The sequence below is a fragment of the Eptesicus fuscus genome, chromosome 10 (assembly GCF_027574615.1).
Source record: "Eptesicus fuscus isolate TK198812 chromosome 10, DD_ASM_mEF_20220401, whole genome shotgun sequence".
Lineage (NCBI taxonomy): Eukaryota > Metazoa > Chordata > Mammalia > Chiroptera > Vespertilionidae > Eptesicus > Eptesicus fuscus.
This window is the reverse complement of record NC_072482.1, coordinates 50151341-50178427: the sequence shown is the minus strand read 5'-3', so window position 1 is coordinate 50178427 and position 27087 is coordinate 50151341. Positions and strand designations below refer to the sequence as shown.

Below are 27087 nucleotides of genomic sequence, written 5' to 3'. Positions count from 1 at the left end.
TAGTTTAAATTTTAGAGATGTGATGCCCTTTGAAAGGGATCTAATTAAACAACTGTTTAAATGCACATGCCTATGAGCAGTCGTAATATATTAACTTTCATTATTAGTTATTTAAAGCTCAGGGTAAATCAGTTCTTTCTCACTGTTGTGAAATGAAGGCATGGAAGAATAGTCAAAGAGGAGTAGAAGGCCGAAGACATCCCAGTGCCTGGAAACTGGAAAGAAATGGACACCAAGAAGTAAGGGTGAGCTGGAGAGAGAGCACTGCCTGATTGTGCTGAGCAGATGAGTATTTGCTTACATTCACTACCCAATTATTAAACCTGCGAGGATTTAGTTAATGGAACATAGTAAGTGCTACAACTGAAAGTGTAATAGTAGCAAAGAGAAGTGGTATGTGACATTTACTTTCTGGATTAGATAATTGCTGAACCAATTTTTAAGAGAATTACACTGATAGAGATTAAAAAATATATAATAAGTAGAAGACTCATAATACCATTTTAAGCATGTTTTGATTCCAAAAGGAAATGTACATACTCACTGAACTTTTAGAGAGACCCATTTATTTATTCAAATCCATCAATTGTGGTCATGAGTATATTAATCCATACAGGAGATGTTCTCAAAGATCCAGCTTCACATGGAGTTAGGATATTTTTTCTCTTCCTTCCTTATACATTTTTATATTATGTATTTCATTATTTCATTTTCTTCCATGAAGACACTGTATATGTGCTGACTCTTCATCTGCCCCCAGACATGTAATCTGCAAATCTTTATATCTGAGAAATGATCAGGGCTTCACCATCTCAAGGTTGCTTGCATGAACTATATACATGTCATCACATTCAGACCTTTCGATCCTCAAACAGATGGTGATTGGGCCATCAGGAAATCCTGGGATTTGGCTGGTTTTTCCAAACACTGCTTTGGTCACTCAGGAACTAAGTACACTCTTATTCTAATGCTTATACTATATCCATTCCTTAAGTTACAATTATGTCAGCCTCAATCAATAACAGAAACCTGTATAACACAGTCCTGTTCAAAACACAAGTAAATTTAGCGAAAAGTTGGCCCCTGTTCTCTAACATTTATTTCTTAACATTTAGATCCCACAGAACTGAGAAAACTTTTCTGAAAACCAGGAAAATATCAGTGGAGTGCTATAGTCCAAAAATCCATACTAGGACTCTCAATGTCTCTATTGTCATTTTTCTGATATTGATTAGTAGTTATGCATATACTTAAGTTAGTCTAATGAGATAATTTGCTACTTTAAAGACATTATAATTTACATTTTAAAAATAATTACTATAGTGTCTACTTGTCTTTTACAAATTTTAAATTAAATAACAAATGACAGAATTTCCAAAATTTACGATTTTCCTAGAATAATTTTTAACATGCCACCAAAAGTCATACCCTTTTATATTATGAACAATACCTATACGTTTCATTATTCAGAATATGGTTTAAAAAGAGAACCTAATTCAGAACAAGCATATTATTGAACAAAGGCTGCATTCATAATCATAGGTATTTTATATATCTAATATGTAAAAAAGGAAAATAATTAGAAACTTTAGTATTTTACATGAGACTTTACTATATATAAAGATGGGGAAATCCTACTTTAAATGCACTTTTCATGGAAATCAGTGTGGATTTAATAGAGAATGAAGTCTCTATGAAAGAATTCATGCTGTAACTTCAGAAATCCACCAGCAGTAAATCACTGGAACTGGATGAGTGCTCTGTGATGAGGTGTGGAGGAAATATGGTGTGAAATAGCAGAGCTATTGACAAGGATATCCCTTAAAAGCACTAAGCACTTGAAGATTGGAAAGTTTCTCATACTCAAAAGGGAGTCCAGAAATCTCAGCTAAAACTGAGCTTAAACTAGGAAATATAGTACATAATGTAGCAAATAGATGGTTTATTTCAAGTAATCTAATGTAACACACTGCAAGGATAATTGTTTTAAGGTTTGAAACTGAAATTACTAGCCTTATCCCAAATAAAGAACTTCTGTTTCCCACATGAGCCTCATGATTTTAAACTTTTTATCTCCTAACTGGATATATTACATTACTTTTAAGTTTGTTTGGTTTGCATTATTCTAAGCCATTACCATGCAAATATTTTAATCAGCATTAGAAAACCAGTGTTTACACAGCACAAAGCAAACCATAAGTAATTAAAAACACTAAAAAGCAACATACTTTGGCCTTCGTTGTTTTAAATATTTCTTTCAGGCTTCTTGACTAAAATCTTGAGGCAACTTCTGTATCCCCTTTTTCTATTAGCATTGTAGAGTCCTAGTATCTGAAGATCTTTTATTGAAAACATTTTACTAACACCACGTTTTATGATTTTATCATAATCTTTCAAACTATGTAAAAATTTCTCCAATAAAAACTGACTAAAAACTCCTTATTTTGTTTTTTTTCTAATGATAAATTGAGACATGAATTCCTGCCAGGCTGTGTGGTTGAAGACACAACTGGAGACAGAACTGCCTCTGTTGATCTCCAAGTCCTTTTCTAGGGCTCACAAGTCACTGACCCAGTGGGAACCAGACACTTGTTCTAACTGATCAATTTACCTGTGGAGGTACCACCACAACCAGCAATGTATTGCATTACGGAGCTTTCTGGACTGTATATATTGTCAAGATTTATGTTTTATAATAACCAGAACTCCAAAAAGTAAAAGCACAGTTATTGTTTTTGTTTTATTATCAAAGAAACTGGAACTCAGTAAAGCTATTTGAATTTATTTTTTAAACCACATGATCAGGAAAAGAAAAAACAGTAACAGAAGATCTTCTGATTCCTCATTAAGATTCCCATGGACACCACACAGCTGAATCTGCATGCTCCTCTACTTCACTGGTGCAAATTTTCAAGCTGGCTGACTGGGTTAAAGAAATGGTCTAAGGCTATGAAACAATTATGTTTTTTCCCCAGTGAAGCTATAATTGATGTGCTTGGTGGCTGCACCTCTGTCCTGACCTCATTATTACCATTCTCAATGAGGTACATAGAACTCTAATGAAATTAATACTTTTTTTTTTCTGTAGAGGAAGAAGATAGAAGGAAAAGATAAAAAATATGAGTAGATTTAAAAAATATTCTAGGATAATTTTAGTATATCAGAGCTGGAGTAGCATAAGATTCCCATATTGTGTCTGAATTTACCAGCTCCTGAAAGTGTGAAAAAGGCTTAGAAACTTCATAGATACCTTGATGCCCATGATCCACCCACTTCAGGGTGTGATTTGAAAAGCAAATGGTGTGTTGATGGCTTTAAAAAAAAGGTATGAAAGACATTTTAATGACAGTGTAATCAAAGATTATACACCAGCTGTCACAAACAAGGCAACCGTAGTAATTGGGGGTGACCAGAAGGTTTTCCAAAGTAAGCTTCCTTTAAAGATTAATTTAAAACTGTCACCAAGGGACTGTTGATATTTTAATTTTTCTTTAGATTGGGAATCTTTATTTTATTTCCTTTTATCTTTTATTTGCAGAACAGTACTGCTCAGTGTAGTATCTGTCTGCTTATACTGAATAACCAGATACAGAAGCAAAGCAAAGAAAAATATATAACTGGTTAATGTATCAGCTTCCCTTAAATATTAGAGACTTTATACAAGTATAGTTAATATTATATCATTAATTTGATTGGCAACAGTTCTAGATATTCCAGAATAATGATTCTAGGCTCAAAAGGTACTGCTAGCATTAGTATCACTGTCATGTTTGATAATCATGCTTGTTATTTGTTGTCTTTCAAGAGGTTTGTGTAATACCCAATATAAAGATACATCATATATAAATGGAATATCATGCTTTCAGCATTCTTGAATTTTCTCATTAAACACATTGAAATTATACTACAGTAATATTTCATTACATTAGTAAAGTACTGAGTATTTTACAACATGTTTTCTACATGTTTTCATTTGTTTATACAATAGCCCAATGACTTCTACAGGGTAGACATTAGCAGCCACTTTTTGCAGAAGCTTCTACACAGCAAAAGAAACCATCAACAAAACAACAAGAAAGCCCACTGCATGGGAGAACATACTAGTATTTGCCAATGTTATCTCTGATAAGGGTTTAATCTCCAAAATTTATAGGGAACTCATACAACTTAACAAAAGGAAGATAAACAATCCAATCAAAAAATGGGCAAAGAACCTAAATAGATACTTTTTGAAAGAGGACATACAGGAGGCCAAGAGACATATGAAAACATGCTCAATGTCACTAATCATCTGAGAAATGCAAATCAAAATGACAATGAGGTACCATCTCACACCCGTCAGAATGGCTATCATCAACAAATCAACAAAAACAAGTGCTGGTGAGGATGCTGGATGCAGAGAAAAAGGAAATCTCTTGCACTGCTGGTGGTAATGCAGACTGGTGCAGCCACTGTGAAAAACAGTATGGTGTTTCCTCAAAAAATTAAAAATAGAACTTCCATTTGACCCAGTAATCCCACTTCTAGGAATATGTCCCAAGAAAACAGAAACCCAATCAGAAAGGATATATGCACCCTTATGTTCATAACAGCACAATTTACAATAGCTAAGATTTGGAAACAGCCAAAGTGCCCATCAGCAGATGAGTGGATTAGAAAACTGTGGTTCATCTACACAATGGAATACCACACTGCTATAAAACAGAAGGAATTCTTACCATTTGCAAGACATGGACCTGGAGAGCATTATGCTAAGTGAAATAAGCCAGTCAGAGAAAGATAAATATTACATGATCTCACTCATTTGTGGAATATAATGAACATCATAAACTGATGAACAAAAATAGATAGAGACAAAGAAGCATCAAACAGACTGTCAAACTTCAGCGGGAAGGCAGGGGAGGGTTGGGGGGGCGTTTAAGACATCAACCAAAGGACTTGTATGTATGCATATGAGCATAACCAATGGACATAGACACTAGGGGGGTGAGGGCATGTATGGAGGGGTGGGGGAGGCCAGGGGGAGATCAATGGGGAGAAAAGGAGGCATATGTACTATTTGTAATATTTTAAACAATAAAAAATAAATAAATAAAATAAAATAGATGACCTAAGTGGGTGGGGGGAAGGGAGTTGTTGAAATTGAGAATGAGAAAAGATGATTACACTATTTAGGTTTTATAATAAAGAACATATCTGAAATTTAACTTTGGGAAATCTTTGCCAGTGCTTGGTATTGTCAGGCTTTTGTCCTAAGCCAATTTAATAGGGGGACAATGGTATCACATTGTGGTTTTAATTTGTTTCTGTAATAAGTAATGATGATGAGCATCTTTTTCATAGCATATTTGCTATCAGTATATCTGCTTTGGTGAAATGTCTCTTCAAATATTTTGCTCATTTTTTAAATTGGGTTGCTTTGTCATTGAGTTTTGAGAGTTCTTTACATATAACGTCCTTTAAAGTACTTTGTGAGATAGAATTTGTCCATTTGTCATTTTATGCAGTGTGCTTTTGGTATTGCATGTAATAAATCTTTACCTAACCAAGTTACAAAGATTTTCTATAGTTCTATTTTTATAATTTTACATTTTATCTTTAAGTCTATGACCCATTTTGAATTAGTGTTTAAGGTGTGAGGTGTGGTTTGAATTATTTGTTGTTGTTTATTTTGTTTTGTTTTTTGTTATTATTATTATGGCACTGGAGGCCCAGTTCACAAAATACGTGCACTAGGGGGGTGTCTCTCAGCCCCAGCCTGGCCCCTCTCACAGTCTGGGAGCCCTCAGGGGAGCAGGCCTAAGCCTCAGTCTGGCCTCCCTCTGCAGGAAGCGACCAGGCTGATCAGGGGAAGGTGCCACCCCCATCACCCCACTGCTGCTGCCACTACCAGCTGCCACAGCTGCCAAGGTGTTTTCACCAACACGGACTCCAGTCCCTTCACCATGAAAAAAATGACAACTTTCTATAGGCATTTTCAAGATGTCTCTTTCATAGGATATGACATTTCTTTCTTCCTTTTTTTTTTTTTTTTTTTTTTTATCCAAACCTGAGGATATTTTTCCATTGATTTTTAGAGAGCTTGGAAGAGAGAGGGAAAGACAGAGAGAAACATCAATGTGAGAGGGACACTTTGATTGGTTGCCTCCTGCATAATCCCTGACCTGGGCCCTGGCCAGGGAGGAGCCTGCAACCTAGATACATGCCCTTAATCAGAATCGAACCCAGACCCTGCGGTCCACAGGCCGAGGCTCTATCCACTGAGCCAAACTGGCTAGTGCAGGATATGACATTTCTTAGTCCCTTCAGCAGTGGACCTTCATTTATTCCTCCAGGAGTGAGGTGGAAAAACCCTAGATCACCTTCTTGGATTCTTATTACCCAAGTTACCAAGAACACTGCGATTGGCATACTGGGAGCTTAGCCAACGAGCGGTCAGAAAAGGTGTTTCCTCTGCAGCTCACGTGCAGAGGCGGGACTGCTGGCGTTCCGCGGCTGGCAGGCCCCCGTCTCCTGCTCAAGCCACCACGGCAGCGTGGGCAGGCCCTGTCTCTGTTCCGGGCCTGCTTAAGCCACCACAGCGGCTGGCAGGCCCGTCTCTGGGCCTGTGCCATCCGTGGCTTGCCTCACCTCTCACACAGTCCCCTCCTGCCCACCTGCACGCGCAGCCTCCTCCTGAGCAGTCGTGATGTTACCGTGTCCCAGACAATTTGCATATTACCTCTTTGTATATGTAGATATGGTATCATTTAATAACAACACCATCTGTTGAAGAAGACTGTCCTTTTTTCTATTAAATTGCCTTAATACCTATGTCAAAACCTTTCTATGGGTCCATTTCTGGACTCTTCAATTAATGTATATATCCTCCCACTAGAATCATACTGTCTTGTTTACTGTGACTTTACCTTAAGTATTAAAATCTGGTAGTGTGGATTCTTCATCTTTGTTCTTCTTTATCAAAAGCATTTTTGATATTCTGGTTTCTGTCTTTCCATATACTTTTAAAATCGGCTTTTCATCATTTACACAAATTGTTGCTAGAATTTTGACTTGAATTGATCAATTTAAGGAGAACTGTCATCTTAACATCAGTGAGTGTTAAAATCCATGGGTAGAGTATATCTTTCCAATCATTCAGGTCTTCTTCAAGTTCTTCCAGCTGTGTTTTACAGCTTTGACATGCAAATTCTAAGCATACTTTGCTAGATGTACACCTAGTCAGTTTGCCCATCTTCTTTCCTGTTTTCCTTCCTTCTTCCCTTCCTTCCTTCTTTACTTTCCCCCTCTCTTCCAAGATTTTATATTTGAATCAGAATCAGTCTCTCTATTGTGATAAAACTATCAGGAAGATGACAGAGTACATATTAGTCTGAAAGAACGGATTGAATTTTCAGAGAAAACCAGGAACACGAAAAATAAGAGAATAAGAACAGAGAGATTGAGAGATTATTAGTCTTAGAAGCACACACATCTGTACTGCTCAGCCACAGTTTGATTTGAACTTCCATAACTTAAATAGAAAAGGGTCATGATCAAAATATTGAGCCACTCACATTTCACTTTTTGATTTTATATAAATGTCACTTTTTGATGAATCATTTTATCCCTTATTAGAAAAAGTAATGACATCACATGGAATTAGAAAGCACCAGTTTGAATATCTATATTATAAAAGGCCTGTGGCACTAACACCGCAATGACCAAAGACCGGTGTGAGTGGGCAGGGCTGCAAGTGGGGCGGTGGGGTGCACAGGTGGGTGCGGCCCTGCCCACCTGCACGATTTCGCACGCTGGGCTTCTAGTGATTTCATAAGAAGAAACTGTCAATTATTTCCTAGTGAGGGTTACAATACAATAACTGCTGATATTTCACTTTAAGATTATGAAGCTTTGAACTCTTCAACATTATTTATAGCCAGGCATTGTAATTGTACATATTGCAAGTATTTAATAATTACTTGCTGTACTCTAAATTGCAACACCCTCTTAGTATGTACAACTATACACATTTCAAAGTTTAATTGAACAATAATATATGCTAATACATTGAATCACTCCCAGGTTATGTTATACTACCTATGCTGACCTTACTTTGGGGGCATTGATGTAGGATTCTAGGTTTTTCTATATCTTAAATTGAGTTTGCCCCAAAGTGTAGAAATTACTCAATGAAACCAAGCCCTACAAAATCTATGAGTTGATTCCTCCACTTATAATTTGTCTTTGATTTTACAAAAATGTTATTATGTGTTGTTCATACTATAACTTTATCAAATTCCATTAATCATATTTTGGATTCCAATTATTCAAGAATAAAAGACTATTTTTAAAAGAAAAGTATAGCTTGTTATAATAAAAAAATAGTGGTCACAGAAAGTGATATAAATCAGACATTGTTTTTCATCTTATGTAACACACAGAAAGAACATAGCATTGTCTAAAAAGTATTCTTGTCAATAAAAATTAAATAAGTATCTAATGAAAACTGAGGAAATAAATATCAATCAGTTTACAGAAAAGGCAGTAGGGAGAAAAGCATGACAAATGAGACTATAAGGATGAAATCAGTCAAATCTGGGCCATAGAAAATTTTGTGGTCCAAAGATCCATTTATTTTTCTACAAATAGGATAAAAAAGTATAGAAACATAAACTTCTATAAATTTTAACTGACTTAAGAAACAACCAAATTTAATGTGCCTAACTTTTTGCATTCTGATTTGAACAAGCCAATCATAAATATACATGTTGAGCCCTGGCCAGTGTGGCTCAGTTGTTGGGTTCAATTCCTGGTCAGGGCACATACCCAGGTTGCCACTTCAATCTCCAGTCTGGATGTATGCAGGAGGCAGCTGATCAACGTTTCTCTCTCACATAGATGTTTCTCTCTCTCTGTCTCTCTCTCTCTGTCCCCCTCCCCCTCATTCATATCTAAAATCAATTAAAAACAAAATGTTATTTTTAAAAACACATTTGAGACAACTGGAGAAATAGCAAACATTGTGCATTACATAATATTAGGAAATTATTGTTAATGTTGTTAGGTGTGATTATGTTATTAGAATTTTATTTTCAAAAAGTACTTACTATTAGAAATGGGCACTGAGATGTTTACAGATAAAATGATATTACAGCCCTAACCGGTTTGGCTCAGAGGATACAGCGTCGGCCTGCAATTGAAGGGTCCCAGGTTCGATTCTGGTCAAGGGCATGTACCTTGGTTGTGGGCACATCCCCAGTAGGGGGTGTGTGCAGGAGGCAGCTGATAGATGTTTCTAACTCTCTATCCTTCTCCCTTCCTCTCTGTAAAAAAATCAATAAATATATTAAAATGATATTACATTTAAAATGTGTTTATATATTTCAGAAACAAACAAACTAATAAACAAAAATATTGGGAAGAAAATAGTTGAGGCAAGTATATATATAGGCTGGGTATGGGTACATGTGTGTTTATTATACTGCTCTCTTTACTTTTGTGTATTTTTTTTAATTTCTGAATATAAGAGAGAAAAAAGATATGTAACAGAAGAGCTTATAATAACACAGGAAAATATTGTGACAAAACACTTAAGTTAAGAACACAGACAGGCTATAGCCAGCCTGCGAGGGGTAGAGGGGGTATCTGAACCTGAACCTGTTTCTCTGGTACATGTCCTCTGAGCCCAAAAGAAGTGAGCACTTCCTGTGGGACAACTTTTCCTGAGCACATAGTCCCTATCAGGTATCAGATTCAGGTTGCACTACTTCCTGTCCCAGTTTACATGAGCATTGTGAGGTCCAACCTTACAGCCCTCAGGAGGTAGAGCCAAGGCCTAAGCCTAGGTCTTTCAGCAGTGAGTGTTCTTAGCTATAAAAATGGAAAATGTTACAAGTGACAACATAAAGACTCTGAGAGTTTTCTTACCTGTTCAAAAGATCATAGCTAGTCAATGGTAGACCCAGGCTCAGACCAAGTTCAGAGGCCCCAAAGTTTAAGAGTTCCTTTTATCAGAACCGCTGCAATTGCACATGAAGATGTGCACATTAGAAAAGGAGCCACAATGGGCTAAGCAATTAAAAATAAATTTTCCCCTCTAACTGATAGAGACCAGGCTGAGTAAGCAAAGAAAAGGCTCTGGTGTTGTCACAACAGTCTAGATTATTATTTTTTAATTATCCCATGTTTTCCTCTAGAACTTTTTTCCTGAAATGAAAATGGTGTTTTTTGTGGGTTTTTTTTTTTTTTTGGTTCCAGCTTAAACACTATAGAAAAATAAAATTAATTCAAAATCCTAAAAAAAAAAAAAAGAAAGAAATAGATGCCCTAAACCAGTGATGGCGAACCTATGACACGACTATTGAGGTAACATTCACTGTTTTATGTGTTTATAATAAACATAATTCGGTTCAATTTATATCACTAACAATGTTATGTCTCACAATGTGATCTATGTTTATTTCAGAACACAGTAATTAAGCTGAGGCCAAAAAAGCCTTTAATCCCAGAATATGAATGTGACATTTTGAGTTGACGTTGTGGTTGTTTTATACTTGTGTTGGAAGTATATTACTTTCATAACCTTAAAGATTCCTGCATTGAGTAAATATACAAGATAAATGGATAATAATGCATTTTTATTAATTTTTTTGTTCTTCTGTATCAAAGTGTTAAATGAAACATTTTCAATGTTCTCAGTTTGGCCTGATGTGCATGAGCTTAAAATAAAGAGTGTAAAGTGATTATACATTTTAAGAGTTAGTAGGTCATTTGTGAGAACTGATGAAAAGGGGACTGGAAAACTAGGCCTATCCCTCAACACCAATAATTATGGAATACACTTCATTTACTAACATACATAGAGCATTTAAAATCCTGATGATATATTAGATAATCATATAAGTCTCAGAAAATTTAAAGAAAATGATATTATAAATGACCTTCTTAGACACAAATAAAATTAGAAGTCATTTACTCAAACACACTCACACATACAAAATAACTTAAAGAACCAATATAGTTGGTAATGTAAAAGCACACTTTTTAAAATACTATTGGGAGAAGCAGAATTGTAGGCTTAGTAAGGTTTTGGTGCTCTGTGGTATCTGAGGAGAATGGGGTTTAGGGCCAGCACCAGATTTGGCTGGAATCAGGACTCTTCCTATTTGGAGAAGAAGCTGCTATGGGCTACTTTCCAACTAAATGTTGGCTTTGTGGTCACTTTACTATTCATTCCGGATCTGATTGGTATCCCCCTTCTCCTGCTTTTCTGCCTGGTTGAGCTAGCCTGATACTTCCCATGATGCTATTTCTTCCTCCACAGGGTAGGCAAAACAGATGCCAAGATATGCAATCAAGTGATCTCTTGGGAACAGTATGAGAAAGAGAGATTAGCACACAGCCTCAACAATTCAACTGGATACTGAACTGGGAGTTGCCTTGCACCACTACAAATCATAGAAAGTTCTGCAAAAGCCATGAGATGCAGCACATAATTGCTGTATGCTGTATGCTGACCAGGTATATAAACCACTTAATCTATTTATCATTGGGAGAAATCTCAAACATCCCAAAATGTTCTTCTCTCTCCAAGTACTTTTGCATGTCTCTGCAAACAGATGAAAATAACCCTAACTTTCTAAGGCATTTACTTTATACAGAAAATATCATGGACAACCATCAGAAGAAGTGTCTGCCATCTAAGAGTCTTAAAAATTTGGAAAATGCATCAGTAGCTACCTAGAGATATCTTAGTAATATCATTGCTTTCTAATTTCTATAATTACCTTCAAAGTCCTATTGCAGTTACTATTATGAATACCTACATAAAACGGATATAATTATTATAGGTCATTATACATTTCATTGGAGTATTATTAAATGGTTTTCTCTAGCCCCATAATAATAAAATTAACATGTGATTTTTAAGTTTTTAGCTATGTTCAGTTAAACTCAGAAATCTACAAGATGGTCAATGAATTATACGCATAGGGGTTACTCTCACAAAGTTAACATTACAAATATAACATTCATGGTTTCTGTAGAACATCAAAACCTCAAATTTAAAGAAGTATTATTCTCCCACTTTCTAGTAAATGCAATCATTATAAAACCCTATTCTGAAGTTCTGTTTTCTAAGCAATTGAAAGATAGTTCTCATCAAATAATTCTCTATCTGTATAGGATAGATAATATATAAAAACATTGATCAGAGAAGCCAGTCCCTCAATTATTATAAACTTGTAAAATATTTTCTATATTCTAAATTCATATTATTTCCATACTTGAGCATATAAACTATGCTTTCATAATAAAATACTTAAAGAACATGATGAAAATTTCTGAATAAACATTATTTATAATGATCTCTATCATAATATATTTACAGAAAAAAGACCAAAAAAACCCCCAAAACCTCACGTAGACTTTTAATCAGCAATAATATATCATTCTCAAAGAACTAACTACTTTTATTAAATTAAAAAAATATTCCCATTTTTTAAAAATTTTTACAGGAAAAATAAAAATATAACCCAAGTCATATTGTTCTACTAATAAGCTCATTTAATCTTATTACTTACACAATATAAGATGAGTATTAAAGAAACCAATCAACAAAACAAAAAGACAATCTACTGAATGGTAGAAAATATTCACTAATGATACATATATTTGATAAGAAGTTAATATCCAAAATAAAGAACTCATACTACTCAACAACAAAAAACAATATGATTGAAAAATGGACAGATGACCTGCATAAATATTTCTCCCAAGAAGACATACAGATGGCCAACATCCATATGAAAAGATGCTCAACATCACTAATCATAAGGAAATGTTTATTAAAACCATAATGAGGTATTACCTAACACATGTCATAATGGCTATCATCAATAAATAAATAAAAACAACTGTTGGCCTGGATGTGAAGAGAACCCTCCTGGACTATTGGTGGAATTGTAAATTGGTGTAGTCATTATGGAAAACAGTAAGGAGGTGCCTTAAAAAAATAAAATTAAGTTTATGATCCAGAAAATCCACTTCTGGGCATTTATTCAAAAAAAATCAAAACACTAATTCAAAATGATATTGGAATATCTATGTTCATTGCAGTATTATTTACAACAGTGACCTATGTGTCCATCGACAGACAAGTAGATAAATATGCAGTACATTTATACAATGGAATATCACTCAGCCATAAAAAAAGAATGAAATCTTGTTAACTGCCACAACCTGGATGGGCCTAGAGATTATTATACTAAGTCAGTGGTCAGCAAATCCCGGCTCGCGAGCCACATGCAGCTCTTTGGCCCCTTGAGTGTGGCTCTTCCACAAAATACCACGTGCGGGCGCGCACATACAGTGCGATTGGAACTTCGTGGCCCATGCGCAGAAGTCCTTTTTCGGCTTGGGCAAGTCTATTTTGAAGAAGTGGCGTTAGAACACTCAAGGGGCCAAAGAGCTACATGTGGCTCGTGAGCTGTGGTTTGCCGACCACTGTACTAAGTGAAATAAGTCATACAGAGAAAGACAAATATCATATGATTTCACTTTTGTGTGGAATCTAAAAACAAAACAAAATAAATGAATAAACACAACAGAAACAAACACATAGATACAAGTAACAAACTGATGATTGTCAGTTAGGAAGGGTATTGAGGGTTGGGTGAAAAAGGTTAAGGAATTAAGAAGTACAAATTGGGAGTTATAAATAGTCAGATGTAAAGTACAGCATAAGGAATATAGTCAATAATATTGTAATAACTATGTATGGTGTCAGGTGGGTACTAGATTATCAGGGGGATCACTCCATAAATTATATAAACTACTATATTGTACACCTAAAATTAATATTGTATGTCAATTGTAATTGAAAAATAAATAAATATTTTAAAAAGTTAAATCAGAAGCCTGTCTCATAGATTAACAGTGTTGAAAAAAATCCTCAACAATACATTAGCAAAACACATTCAACATTATATGATTAAATACAATTCAATATATATATATATATATGTATGTATATATGTATATATACATACATATATATGAATATCTTTAACTGATAAGATAGGCAATTAAATAGGTCAAGACAACTACAGCATGATTATCATGCAATTTGCTCACTACGTGGGCAGAAGGACCAGTTTATTTTCTGCTTGCTATAAATTTCATTGATTGATCAAAATTGCTATTCCCTTGCCCCACATTCCTGAACTGTGCCACAAGCACACTGCATTCTTAAGATAATGGGCCATCACATCAACCTGTGAAACTTAGAAGCCAGAGAAACAGCAAACATGTACTTACACTAACTCTGCTTTATCTGCCTTGAAAAATAAAGTACTTTGTTTCTGACTTGATATACTGTCTTCTGCCATCATCTCTGAATCATTAAGAGGAAAACAGGCTATAAGCTGAGACTTTAAAAATCTTGAAAATTATATAAACCCAACATTATACAATAAGTGATACATAAATGTATCATAGATTAACAGTGTATATGCAATCATTTCAATTGTTATTAAAGAAATTTGATAATATGCACGATTTTATCTTTGCACAAGAAAGGAACTTCCTCTATATGATAACTCCTATTTACAACATCTGCACACCATGTACCGTCTGTAATCATACCAGTTGTAATTGTGCATCATTACAAACATTCTGATTGAAATCAGAAACAAGTCAAGCAGGCCTAAGAATATTTCTAGTTAATATTAGCTAATAAGGAAAAAATAATGGAATATGTAAGGACTGAGAATAAGGAAAATATTATCATTATTTAAGGTAATAACACTATTGAAATAAATAACCAAGACTACCACCAAAAAAAGCATGAATAGTTACTGTAAATTCAATATACAAAAATCATTTTTTGAGTATACAAGCAAAAACAAAATTTGTAGGTAAATATAGAAAATACTGTTGTCAACAGCAATATAGGAAGGATACATTATAATATACCAAAGTATATGCATGAACGTTGCAGAGAAAACTAGAAGATATTGAAAGTCACCAAAAATTCTACATGAATAGAGATTTATACCAGGGTCTTAAATAAAAAGGGGTAATAGTATTTTAAAAACTCGTCTAAAATAAACCTTCAAAGTAATGGGAATTTTACTAAATTTTTAAATTTTAAATTAATTTTTTAAATAGGATTCTAAAATATGAAGAGAAAAGGCCAAAAATACATTCAATAAATTCTTAAGAGCCCTGGTCAGTTTGGCTCAGTAGATTGAGTGTTGGCCTGCAGACTGAAGGATCCCAGGTTCAATTCCAATCAAGTGTGTGCATATGTTGCAGACTGGACCCCCAGCCCTGGTCAGGGCACTGGGAGAGGCAATCCACCTGTCTCTCTCACAGAGATGTGTGTGTTTTTTTTCTCTCTCTCTCCCCCCTCCCCCCCTTCCACTCTCTCTAAAAAGCAATGGAAAAATATCCTCAGGTGAGGATTAACAAAAAAAAAAAAAAAAAAAAAAAGAAATTCTCAAGAAATAGACTAGTTTGGAGGCTTTTCCATGACATAAACTATCAACATCGTTTATGAAAATGTAATAACTAATTTCAGCATGGGGTTTAATAATTTTTTGATCAATAGACAAAGGAATAGAATATAAATGAACCCATATAGGGAATATTGATATGTAATAGAGATGATACTTCAGAACAATTGGCTAGGATGAATCATATAGTAATTTTTTCTAGCATATTTAGAAATTCATAAAAATAAAATTAAAACTTTAACTCATACTACATACGAAAGTTTTAGGATTATATTTATTATATCAATTCTAGAATTTGTAGACCTAAATGTGACAAGTAAAATTAAAATATCTGGAAGAAAAAAAAAAGACTACATGATGTAAAGGTTTCTTATAGCCTGCAAAATCATTCTAAACTTCAGGAAAGAACTTCCAGTTTCTGTTTCCACATGTCAGGAGCTTGGAAGCTGCCATTCTGTCTTAACGAGTCCAAAGCTCAATAGACTGAGAACTCAACTCTTCTCGGATCCCCGAGGAAAGGAAGACACAGAACAAACCACTGCCCTCAAAATGGGACAGTCCATAGACAAATACAGACAGAGCTGTGGCTTACCTGAGCAGAGATGCATCAGCAGAAACCAAGGCAGGAACCAGTGCCACCGGAAGAAAACCTGAACTGTAATTGACGACTTGCTGTGGCTCAGTGTGGACAATTCTGAGGTTAAAAACTCCGGGGACACCCAGTCTAGGGGGCCTCCTACAGCTCTGTGAGATTTAGCCCCAGGCACTCCACCAGATTCCCACAGTAACTATCAGAGAAAAATCCCCTCAGGCTTCTGGCAGGAGGAGGGGAACAGGAACCATTTTGAAATGCACCAGAAAGTTCTGTCCTTTTTAACAAGGCTCGACCTCAGGAGAAACCAATTAACCAGAGACTAACCTGTCCTCAGGAGAAACCAGTTAACCAGAGCCTAGCTGGCTGGAGTATTATCAGAGCTTAACTGACCCGGGAAAGGGAAATTCCCAACTCACTCTCTACTTATGTGTAACAATCCTGTCACACATAAGTAGAGCGAGAGAGAGAAAAGAAAACACTGAAAAACACTTGTAAAGTTCACAGCCCAGAGGCACTGGCTCACTAGAAGACTAATAATAGGACTCTATGTTTCCCTCCCCCCATACCTCACTGCCACATTATTACAGGCCAATTTACGGCATTTCTTTATTTCCCCAGTACAATCTCGACCTGCTTTCAAGAAAAAATTAAAAGGCATACCAAAAGGTAAAACAATGTGAAGGAACAGAGCAAACATCAAAACTATACGTGCTAGTGAGGAGAGAGAGGTGCAGCAGGATTTTTGGACTGGAACACGCAGTGTTCCCCTGGGCAGGATGGTTCCCAGGATTCTTTGTCCATTGGAATCAAAGAACTAACACACGGACGGAAGGTGGAAATTTATTGAAGAACAAGCACAGACCCCCAGGTGGGAAGGGGAAAGAATCTCACAGCACAGACTCCCCTGTGGGGAGGGGGAAAGAGTCCCACCTACTCTGTAGATTTTTGTGCCTTGATATCCCCCCTGATTGGTCACTATTCCCTTAGACTGGTCACTATAGTAACTTCTGAGCTCAAAGGTGGAACCTCAGATATTTGAGACATGTGAGGTTCTCCCCCCTTCTTCCTTATTGTTTTCCTATTCCCTTTGGGCTTTCTTCTCCTTCAGGATGAGGGGCTTCCTTCTCTTTATTTTGTAAATACACACCTTTTACTGTTCCTAGCTCCCTCATTCTATGGGAATGTACCTGTTGCAGCTTTTCAGCTCCCCTATTCTATGGCGATATACCTTCTGCTACTCTGCAGCCCTGTGTTTCTTCCATGGTCCCCTTAATTTCTAAAATTTCCTAAACCCGTCTTTTTCACCCCTAAAAATTCCTGTTTCAGAGGGAAGCTAGGTAGACAGGGACAGGGATCATGGCGGGCGGAAGAGAGGAAGTAAATCTAGGCAGAGTTACTAAGACACTCCAACTGGGCAGGGGAGAAAGGGCGCTAGTGGGAGACATGAGCTTTAAAATGTATGAATGTTGTTGCTAAAACAGACAACTGTTAACGAAAAAAACCATTGAAACCTGTAAAGAATTTTAGTGAGTTTATTTGAGCCAAAATGTCGACATATGCCGGGAAGCAGAACCTCAATGAATTGAGATAATGCTCCGGAGAATGCAGGGTTACATCTATATTTATACCTTGAAATCAAAGAAAAGGGACGTAGGTGAGTTACATGAAATCCATTGGTGACAGATTAGGGAGGTGGGACAAAGCAAAGCGGGGAAACCTCTGGGATTGGGTGAAAAGTGAAATGATGGACATGTGCTTCTCTTACAGAGATAGATACAGGATACTTTAACGTAATTAACAGTTGACAATTAACTTGATAACAATAACAATGAAGGAATGTCCCTGTGCCATTTGTTGTGCCCTGAGGGGTCCGGGGTAAAAAGGAAGTTACAAGTTACCCAGACATCTCACAGACATCTCACAGATATGTTATCTTAGAGGCAAAAAGGCAAATGGGCTCAGGAAAGAAGATCTAAATTGATCTTTGTCAGGGAAGATATCGGACTAGGACATGACTACCCACTATAACCTGTTTGTAGTTAAATATTTAATTTTCAAACCATCCTTTGTGGTTATTTCAGGTCTCTGAGTTTGCAAGACGGCCACGCAGGCCTCCCCTGAGCTTGTCAGGTTAGCATGTGGCTCCTTTCTTTCACACAACTTGCAGATAACCAATTACAAGGCAATCAGGTGTATAAACTAATCCCAAGGATGTTGCTAAAGCAGAATTTGTTTGAAAGGACCAATCAGAAGCTAGCAAGGCTGTCTCCACCCCTAAATGAAACAGTGCATGCTCCCTCTCCTTTCCCCCCTGGGGGAGCACATCTTTGTGCCCATGTGGCTTATGGCCATGTGGGCCTCCACACATGGACTAATAGGCTTTAAATAGCTTGGATGCTGAACTACTCCCGACTGTAACATGGAAAGGAAGCCCTGAACACTGGCCTGCTCCTGGAGCCCTAGCCACACCTTTTCCAGGACTGGCTTTTCACAATAAACTTCGGTTCCACGAACTATTTTTGTCCTCAAATTCATTTTTTGATTTTGAGAGACAACAAGCTTGGACTCAAACACCCCATATTTTGGTTTCACTAGGACATTGGAATTATCAAACTGGGAATCGAAAACAATTATAATTAATATGCTCAGGGGTCTAATGGATAAAGTTAACAGCATGAAAGAACAGATGGGCAATGTAAGCAGAGAGATGAAAATCCTAAGAAAGAATTTAAATCTTAGGATAAAAAAATCACAAAAAGACATTAAGAACACCTTTGATAGGCGTATTAGTAGACTGGAGACAGCTGAGGAAAAGAATCTCTCAGCTACAGGATATATCAATAGAACCCTTAAAAACTAAAAAGCAAAGCAAAGAGAACAAAGACTAAAATTAAAAGTAGAACAGAATATATAAGAACTATTGGTCTACTACAAGAAACATAACATATGGGTAATGGAAATACCAGAAGAAGAAGAAAGAAAGGAACAACAAATTATTGAAACAATAATGACTGAGAATTTCCCCAAATTAATGTTAGACACCTAACCATACACCCAGGAAGAGAACACCAAACAGAATGAAGCTCCCCCCACACACACACACAAAAAAATCTACAACTAGTCATATCATTTTCAAACCACAGAAAAATTCTGAAAGAGCCAGAGGGATAGAACAAAAACACATTACTTATTTTGAAACAATAGAAATATGAATTATATCTGACCTCGCCTCAGAAACCATGTAAGGAAGAAGAGAATAGTAGAAAATATTTAAAGTGTTAGGGGAAAAGAAACATCAAACTACAAGTCTACACCTTAAAAAATTATTATTCAAAAGGTAAGGAGAAATAAAGATTTTTTTTCAGACAAAGAAAAATTGAGGAAATTTGGTGCAGGTAAACCTACCTTGCAAGAGCTGTAAAATAGTTTAGAGAGAATAAAATAATGTATTTATAGGTGCAGGTACAGGTATATCTATATATATAGACATATATATAATCATATATATATGAAATACATAATAGCAATGACATATGGGACAGGAGGAGGGAATTAACATTATTTTGTTATTATAATGTTAATACTACCTGTGAAGTATTATAGAGTTATCTGAAAATACACTTGAATTAGTTGCAATATATATATATATATATATTAGCGTTCCCGTTGCAGGAAAAATCCTGCAATAGGGTTTCCTGCTGCACTCTACCCTGCCCCGCCTGCTCTTCTCCCTTGTCCCCCGCCCCGCCTTCTCCACCAGCCCCCTGCTTTTCTCCCTTCTCCGGCAGCCCACCCGCTCTCCTTCCTTCTCCCCGGCCCCACCTCCGCTCCTCCCTTCTCCCCCGGCCCCGCCTGTGCTCTTCCCTTCTCTCCCACCCCGCCTTCTCCCCTGGCCCCGCCTGCTCTCCTTCCTTCTCCCCTGGCCCTGCCTCCGCTCCTCCCTTCTCCTCCCCCCAGCTTGCTTGCTTCTCCACAGCTTTGCTCCCTTCTGCAGCTCTTGGCTTCTTTGTAGGCTGTCTTGATATGCAAATTAGCCACCATATTTGCTGGGGTAATTTGCATACTCATCCTGATTGGTTGGTGGGCGTGGCTGTGGCTGGTGGGCGTGGCTTGGGCATAGCAAAGGTGCGGTCAATTTGCATATTTGTCTATTATTAGGTAGGAGATATATATATATATATATATATATATATATATATATATATATATTAAACTCTAAGGAAACCACAAAAATAAACATTTTACCTCTTTGTAGAATTTACTAGTGGCCCGATGCACGAATGAAGATTCGTGCAAGAATGGGCCTTCGTTCTCCTGGCTGCCGGCACCGCTTTTGCTCTGGCCAGAGCAGCCTTTCTGCCTTCCCATGCTGCCCAGAGGCCCGGAATGGCTGGGGTTGTGCGGAACGCCTGTGTCATCACCATGCCAATGACGCAAGTGTCCCACCCTGTGCTCAGCGCCTGCAAATGCAAATTAACCTGCCATCTTTGTTGGGTTAATTTGCATACTCACTCATGATTGGCTGGTGGGTGTCATGAGGTATGGTCAATTAGCATGTTACTCTTTTATTAGGTAGATTGGGGTGATACTTATTAAGACAATTATAAAGGTTTTAGGTGTATAATTCTGCAACACATCATCTGTGCACTGTATTGGCTGTTTACCACCCCAAGTCAAGTCTCTGTCCATCACCATTTATCCCCCTATACCATCATTTATCTCCCTCCACTCCTTCACCCACACTAAGAAAGGAGAAAAAATGAATCATATATACTGCTCAATTAAAACCACCAAATAAAAATTATAGAAAACAACAGAAACAAAGAATAAGGACAACAAATAAAAAACAGTAATGAGTATGATAGATATAAATCCAACTATATTGATAATCATTTTAAGCATTAGTGGTCTAATTAAAAAACAGAGATTGTCAGAGTGGTTCAAAATATATGACCCAATGTTATGATGTGTACAAGAAACCCATTTTAAATATAAAAGCTCATAGATTAAAAGTGAATAGATGGAGAAAATATACCATACTAACACTAATCAAAATAAAGCAGAACTAGTTATATTAATTTCAGACAAAGCAAACTTAATATAAATTATCAGAGATAAAGGGCATTACACAAGTCTTAATGTGTATATGCCTAAGAAGAAAGCTTCAACTACATGAGGCAAAAACTGATAGAATTACAAGGAGAAATAGATGAATCCACTATCATAGTGTGAAACTTCAACACCCCTCTTTCAGAAATAGACAGCTCCAGCAGGCAGAAAATCATCTAGGACACAGTTGAAAACAACACCATCAATCAATTGGATATACTGGACATCTGTAGGATACAACCAACAGCAGCAAAATACACATTTTTCTCAAGCTCACATCAGTCACTAAGACAGACACATTCTGGACCATAAAAAATACATTAACAAATTTAAAAGAATAAAAATAATGTAATGCCTGCTCTCAGACCATAATAAAACTAAACTAGAAATCAATAGCAGAAAGATAACGGAAAAATCCCCAAATATTTGGAAATTAAACAACACACTTCTAACTAACTCATGGGTCGAAGAAATCTCAAGAGTAATTTAAAAATAATTTGAACTAAATGGAAGTGAAAAGACAACTTATTAAAAGTTGTGAAATGTAGTGAAAGCAGTGCTTAAGAGGAAAATTTATGGCATTGAATAAATATATTAGAAAAGAAAAATTTTCAATTGACAATCTAAATCGTCATCTTAGATTATTGAAAGAGGAAATTAAAGTAAGCAGAGGAAAATAAAAAATAAGAATTAGAACAGAAATTAATAAAATATGAAACCAGGGAATCAATAGTGAAAATCAATGATACCAAAAGCTGGTTCTTTGAAAACATCAATAAAATCAGTATGTTCTTATTCAGTTTAACTAAGATGAAAAGAGAAGACAGGAATTACTAATGTCAGAAATGTCTGAGGACATATCACTACAGATCCCATGGAATTTGAACTGATATTAAAGAAATACTATAAACAACTCTATTTCACCAATTTATAACCTCAATGAAATGAACTGATTCCTTGAAAGATACAATCTGCCAAAAGTCATATAAGAAGAAATAGATGAAATTGGAATTTACATACTACATTCTCCATTCCTGGTCACTTCATGCATAGCTGGACTATTCTCAATCAAGGTTTTTGCCTTTTTTTTTTTTTTTTTAATTGAAGAAAGGTAAGATTATTTGGAGGACTGGTTCTATAAAGATTCAGGCAATGCCTATCCCAATATCAAATTTTCACCATAAAAAAATCAGAATAGAAAGGAGAAAGCTTAAAAAAAAAAAAAAAAACAGGCCCAGGGTCATGGCTCAGTGGTTGACCTATGAACCAGGAGGTCACTGTTTGATTCCTGGTCAGGGCACATGCCTGGGTTGCAGGCTCCCTCCCCAGTGTGGGGCATGCAGGAGGCAGCTGATTGATAATTCTCTCTCATCATTGATGCTTCTAGCTCTCTTTCCCTCTTCCTTCCTCTCTGAAATCAATACAAAAGGGAGTATTTACCCTAATAATTTTTAAGATAGCTTACCATAAATACTTCCAAAAAGAAAAGTCTTTACAAAATACTGTACAACGTCCAGTGTACAGGAGTAAACATCTATTCGGGCCATCTGTCAAGTTCCTGTTAGTAGTTTGTTTCTAGTGTGCCCTTTCATCTCAGGAAGGTCAACATTCACCTGATTCCTTAGTTACCTAATGATCTATTGTTAGCCTACTAACCACAATGCAAGGAGAAACTACTAGATGTTTTAAGGCAACTGGTTCTCCTTAAGTCCAACAGTTTGTATTATGTTTCGACACCATGTTATTGCGTCCTTACAAAAGCAAATCTCCCAGTCGTGAAAAATAAAACATCAATTTCAGGGTTCACAAAGTAAAAGGGGGAAAGTCTTCCCCCAAACCTTTTTTGTTTAAAAAAATTAAATCAAATTTAAATGTACGAGACCAAGCACAGGCACTTTCCAAAAGCCAAAATGAAGCCCAACCATGGACTTACTCATTAGTTACAGAAGGCAGCTCTGATTTTGGGGGGTCATCTCTGGTGACCTCGGCACAAGCACTGGTCTTGGGCTGCTCTGTCATTTTCCTCCTTTTCTGCCAGCCACCGAGGGACCCCAAGGGAAAAGTGCTTTCACAATTCTGGGCCGAGGAGGCCTGTGAGATGACAAGCATTTGAACAGAGGAGTTGCTTTCTAAACTGTGTTCTCCGCGATCATACTGAACCGGGGCCTCTTCTTGCTGGTGGTTTAAGGAGCCCGGTACCAGGAAATCACTGTCTGGCAGTGGTCTGCTAGCTCTGACGCTTCATGGTGCAGACTCCTCAGCTGCACGATTCCATTTCCGGAGTGGGTGAACGCATGTTGTGCGCTCCTAAATCTGAGGCTTGCGGATAGTGTGCCGGGAAACCCTCGAATGGTGCTCGTATTCCCCGAAGGAAGTGAAAGTGGTGCCAGGTATGACCGTGTTGACCTTCATGCTTTAGGCGATGCATCTTGAGCGAGTAAGCCCTGGTGAGCCTTTTTCCACAGCGGTCACACTGAAGTGGTTTAATTCCCGAGTGGATGGGCATGTGCTGTTTTAGGTTCTGAATTCGGGTGAATCGCACCCCACAAGTCGAACACTCTAAAGGTGTGTCCGGACCATTTGGGCCAGGCCGTTCTGTACTGCTGGTGGAAGGAGCAATGTAGAGTTGGTAGGGGTATTGAACATTTTCCAATCCATCGTCATCATCTGCGTGAGCATTTGGTGCTGGAAGTGCGTTGAAGCAGAGAACCCTTCGGTGACGCCTTTGTCTACCGAGTGGATTGAGGAAGACGGTGGACTGATCAGAAGGTCCTCTTGGACGTGTTCACTTCCTGGAGCTCTTTAATACTACTTTTCTGGCTGAAGTTGTCCACCTGGTCTTTGAATGTTAATGTCTGACTAATTAGGTCACTGCCTAAATTAGTTTCCTCTTGCCCCACCCACAGTACTTTCTCTTGCCTATGCGGTGGTGATACTATATAAAGGAAAAATATTGGAGATAGTCTATAGTTCATATGTAGGTTTATGTATTGTTTGGGGATGTTTTTATTGTGCTGTTTTAGATAAAATAAAAAATTATGTTAAGGCTAAAAACAAAAGAAGAAATAGATGATCTGAGGAGGTCTATATATGTTAAAGAAATTGAATCAATAATTAGTAACCTTCCATATCCAAAAGCACCAGACCCAGATGTGTCCCCTGGTAAATTCTAATAAACGTTTAAGGAAAAAATTATACAATTATCTAAAACTCTTTCAGAAGATAAAACACAGGGAATACATTCTACTATTAGACTAGCATTAGCCTAATAACAAAACCAGAAAAAAAGACTTTATAAAAAACTATATACCAATATTGCATAAACATTGGTGCAAAAATCCTCAACAAAATATTAGCAAATCAAATACCAAACAAAGCATAAAACGAATTATGCACCACAATGAAGTAGGATTTATCCCAGGTATGCAAGACTGGTTCAACATTTGAAAACCAATTAATGTAATCCATCACAACAGACTACAAAAGAAACTCACATGATTGTATCAATAGATGCAGAAAAAGCTTTTGACAAAATGTAAACCCATTCATGATAAAAATAATGTCAATAAACTAGAAATAAAGGGAAAATTTCTCAACTTGAAAAAGAACAGCTTCAAGAAAACTGCAACTAACATCATACTTAATGCTGAGGAATTCAAAGATTTTCCACTAAAATCAAGTACAGAGCAAGGATATCTCTCTCACTACTCTTTTTCAACATCATACTGTAAGTTATAGCTAATACAATAAGATAAGAAAGGAAGTAAAAGATACACAAATAGAGAATAAGGAAATAAAACTATTTTTGTTCCTATATGATATGATTGTCTATGCAGAAAATCCAAAAGAATTAAGAAAATATACCTGGAAATAATAAGCAAGCAAAGCAAGGCTGCAAGATATAAGGTTAAGTTACAAAACCAATAGCTTCCATATTACCAACAATGATCAGTGGAATTTACAATATATAAAAAACACACACAATAGAATAATTTATATTAGCACCCCCCAAAATGAAATACATAGGCATAAATCTAACAAAATACAGTCAAGATCTATATAAGGAAAACTATAAAACTCTGATGAAGAAAATCAAATAACTAATTAAGTGGAGAGATATTTCATGTTCATGGAAGTGAAGACACAATATTGTCAAGATGCCAGTTCTTCCTAAATTGATTAATAGATTCTATGCAATCCCTATCAAAATCCCAGGAAGTTAGTTTATGTATATCAATAAACTGATTCTAACTTTTGTATGGTGAGGAAAACGACCCAGAATATCCCATACAATATTGAAGGAAGGGAACAAAGAGAACAAAAAAGGACTGCCTGACTTGAAGACTTACTATAAAGCCACAGTAATCAATACGCTATGTCTATTCTTGGTGAAATAATAGACAGATAGATCAATGGAACAGAATAGCAAGCCCAGAAATAGACTCCCGAAAATACAGTCAACTGATCTTTGACAGAGGATCAAAGGCAATACAATGGAACATAAATAATCTCTTTAACAAATGGTAAATGGTGCTGAACAACTGGACATCCACATGCAAAAAAAAAAAGAAAAAGAAAAGAAAAAGAAACAAAAACAGACCTTAAACCCTTCACAAAAATACATTCAAAATGGATTATAGACCTAAATTTAAAACACAAACCACAAAACTCCTAAACCATAAAATAAGAGAAAACCTAGATGACTGTTGCATTCCTTTTGGGCTGTTATAACAAAATACCACATACTGGGTAGCTTATATAGCAAATTTATTTCCCACAGTTTTAGAAGCTAGAAGTCCAAGATCAGGGTGTGAGCATAATCAGGTAAGGGCTTTATTTCAGGTCACATACTTATCATTGTATCCAACATGACCAAAGGGACCAAGGGAACTCTGTGGAAACTCTGCAATAAGAGAACGAATCCCATTCATGATGATTTAACTTTCATGAGTTAATCACTTCTCAAAGGCACCACCTACTAATAACATCACCTATGGGGTTTAGCATTTAAACATATGAATTCTAGGAGGATTCAATAATCCCAAACATAGCAATGACCTTAGTGTGGTGATGCCTTTGGAGATACAATAACAAAGACAGAATGCACAGAAAAATAATGTATTAGCTTCATTAAAATTAAAAACTTTTGCTCTGTGAAAGATAACAAGACAAAAGAATTATAAGACAAGCCTCAGACTAGGATAAAATATTTGCAAAAGACAATCTGATATAGGACTGCTATCCATATCACATATCATAAAGATGTAATATGCAAATGGTGATTACACTGTGAAGCAAAATGACCAACCGCATAGTGACCAGATCACGAATCAGTCGGAGGGTAGGGCAGCAAGCTACAAGCAGGCAGTGGAGAGCTACAGGAGGGGGCACTGAAATAAGCTAGGAGGAGGGCGGGGGGACAGGGGGAGCTACAGGAGGAGGGACAGTGGGAAGAGAGCTACTGGAGGGCAGCAGTGAGCTACTGGCGAGCTACTGGCACACGAATTCATGAGCAGGGCAACCAGTCCTATATAATAAAGAGGTAATATGACCATGACTCCAACACACAAGATGACCGCCTCCATGTGCTCAAAGATGGCTGCCCCATGTGGACACAAGATGGCCACCACAAGGTGGCCAGTAGGGGAGGGCAGTTGTGGGCGATCAGACCAACAGGGGAGGGCAGTCGGGAGGGACCTTGCTTGCAAGGGAGGGCAGTTGGGGGTGATCAGGCCTGCAGGGGAGGACAGTTGGAGGGGACCCAGGCCTGCAGGGGAGGGTAGTTGGGGGTGACCAGGCCAGCAGGGGAGACCAGTTAGGGGTGACCAGGCTGGCAGGGGAGGACAGTTAGGGGTGACCGGGCTGGCAGGGGAGGGCAGTTAGGGC

At 36.9% G+C, this 27087-nt stretch overlaps 1 pseudogene; it reads right to left on the bottom strand.

Annotated features, from left to right (window-relative positions):
• Positions 1-23130: 23130 nt before the first annotated feature.
• On the bottom strand, positions 23131-23707 carry LOC129150515 (zinc finger and BTB domain-containing protein 44-like; annotated as a pseudogene).
• Between the last annotated feature and the right edge of the window lie 3380 nt (positions 23708-27087).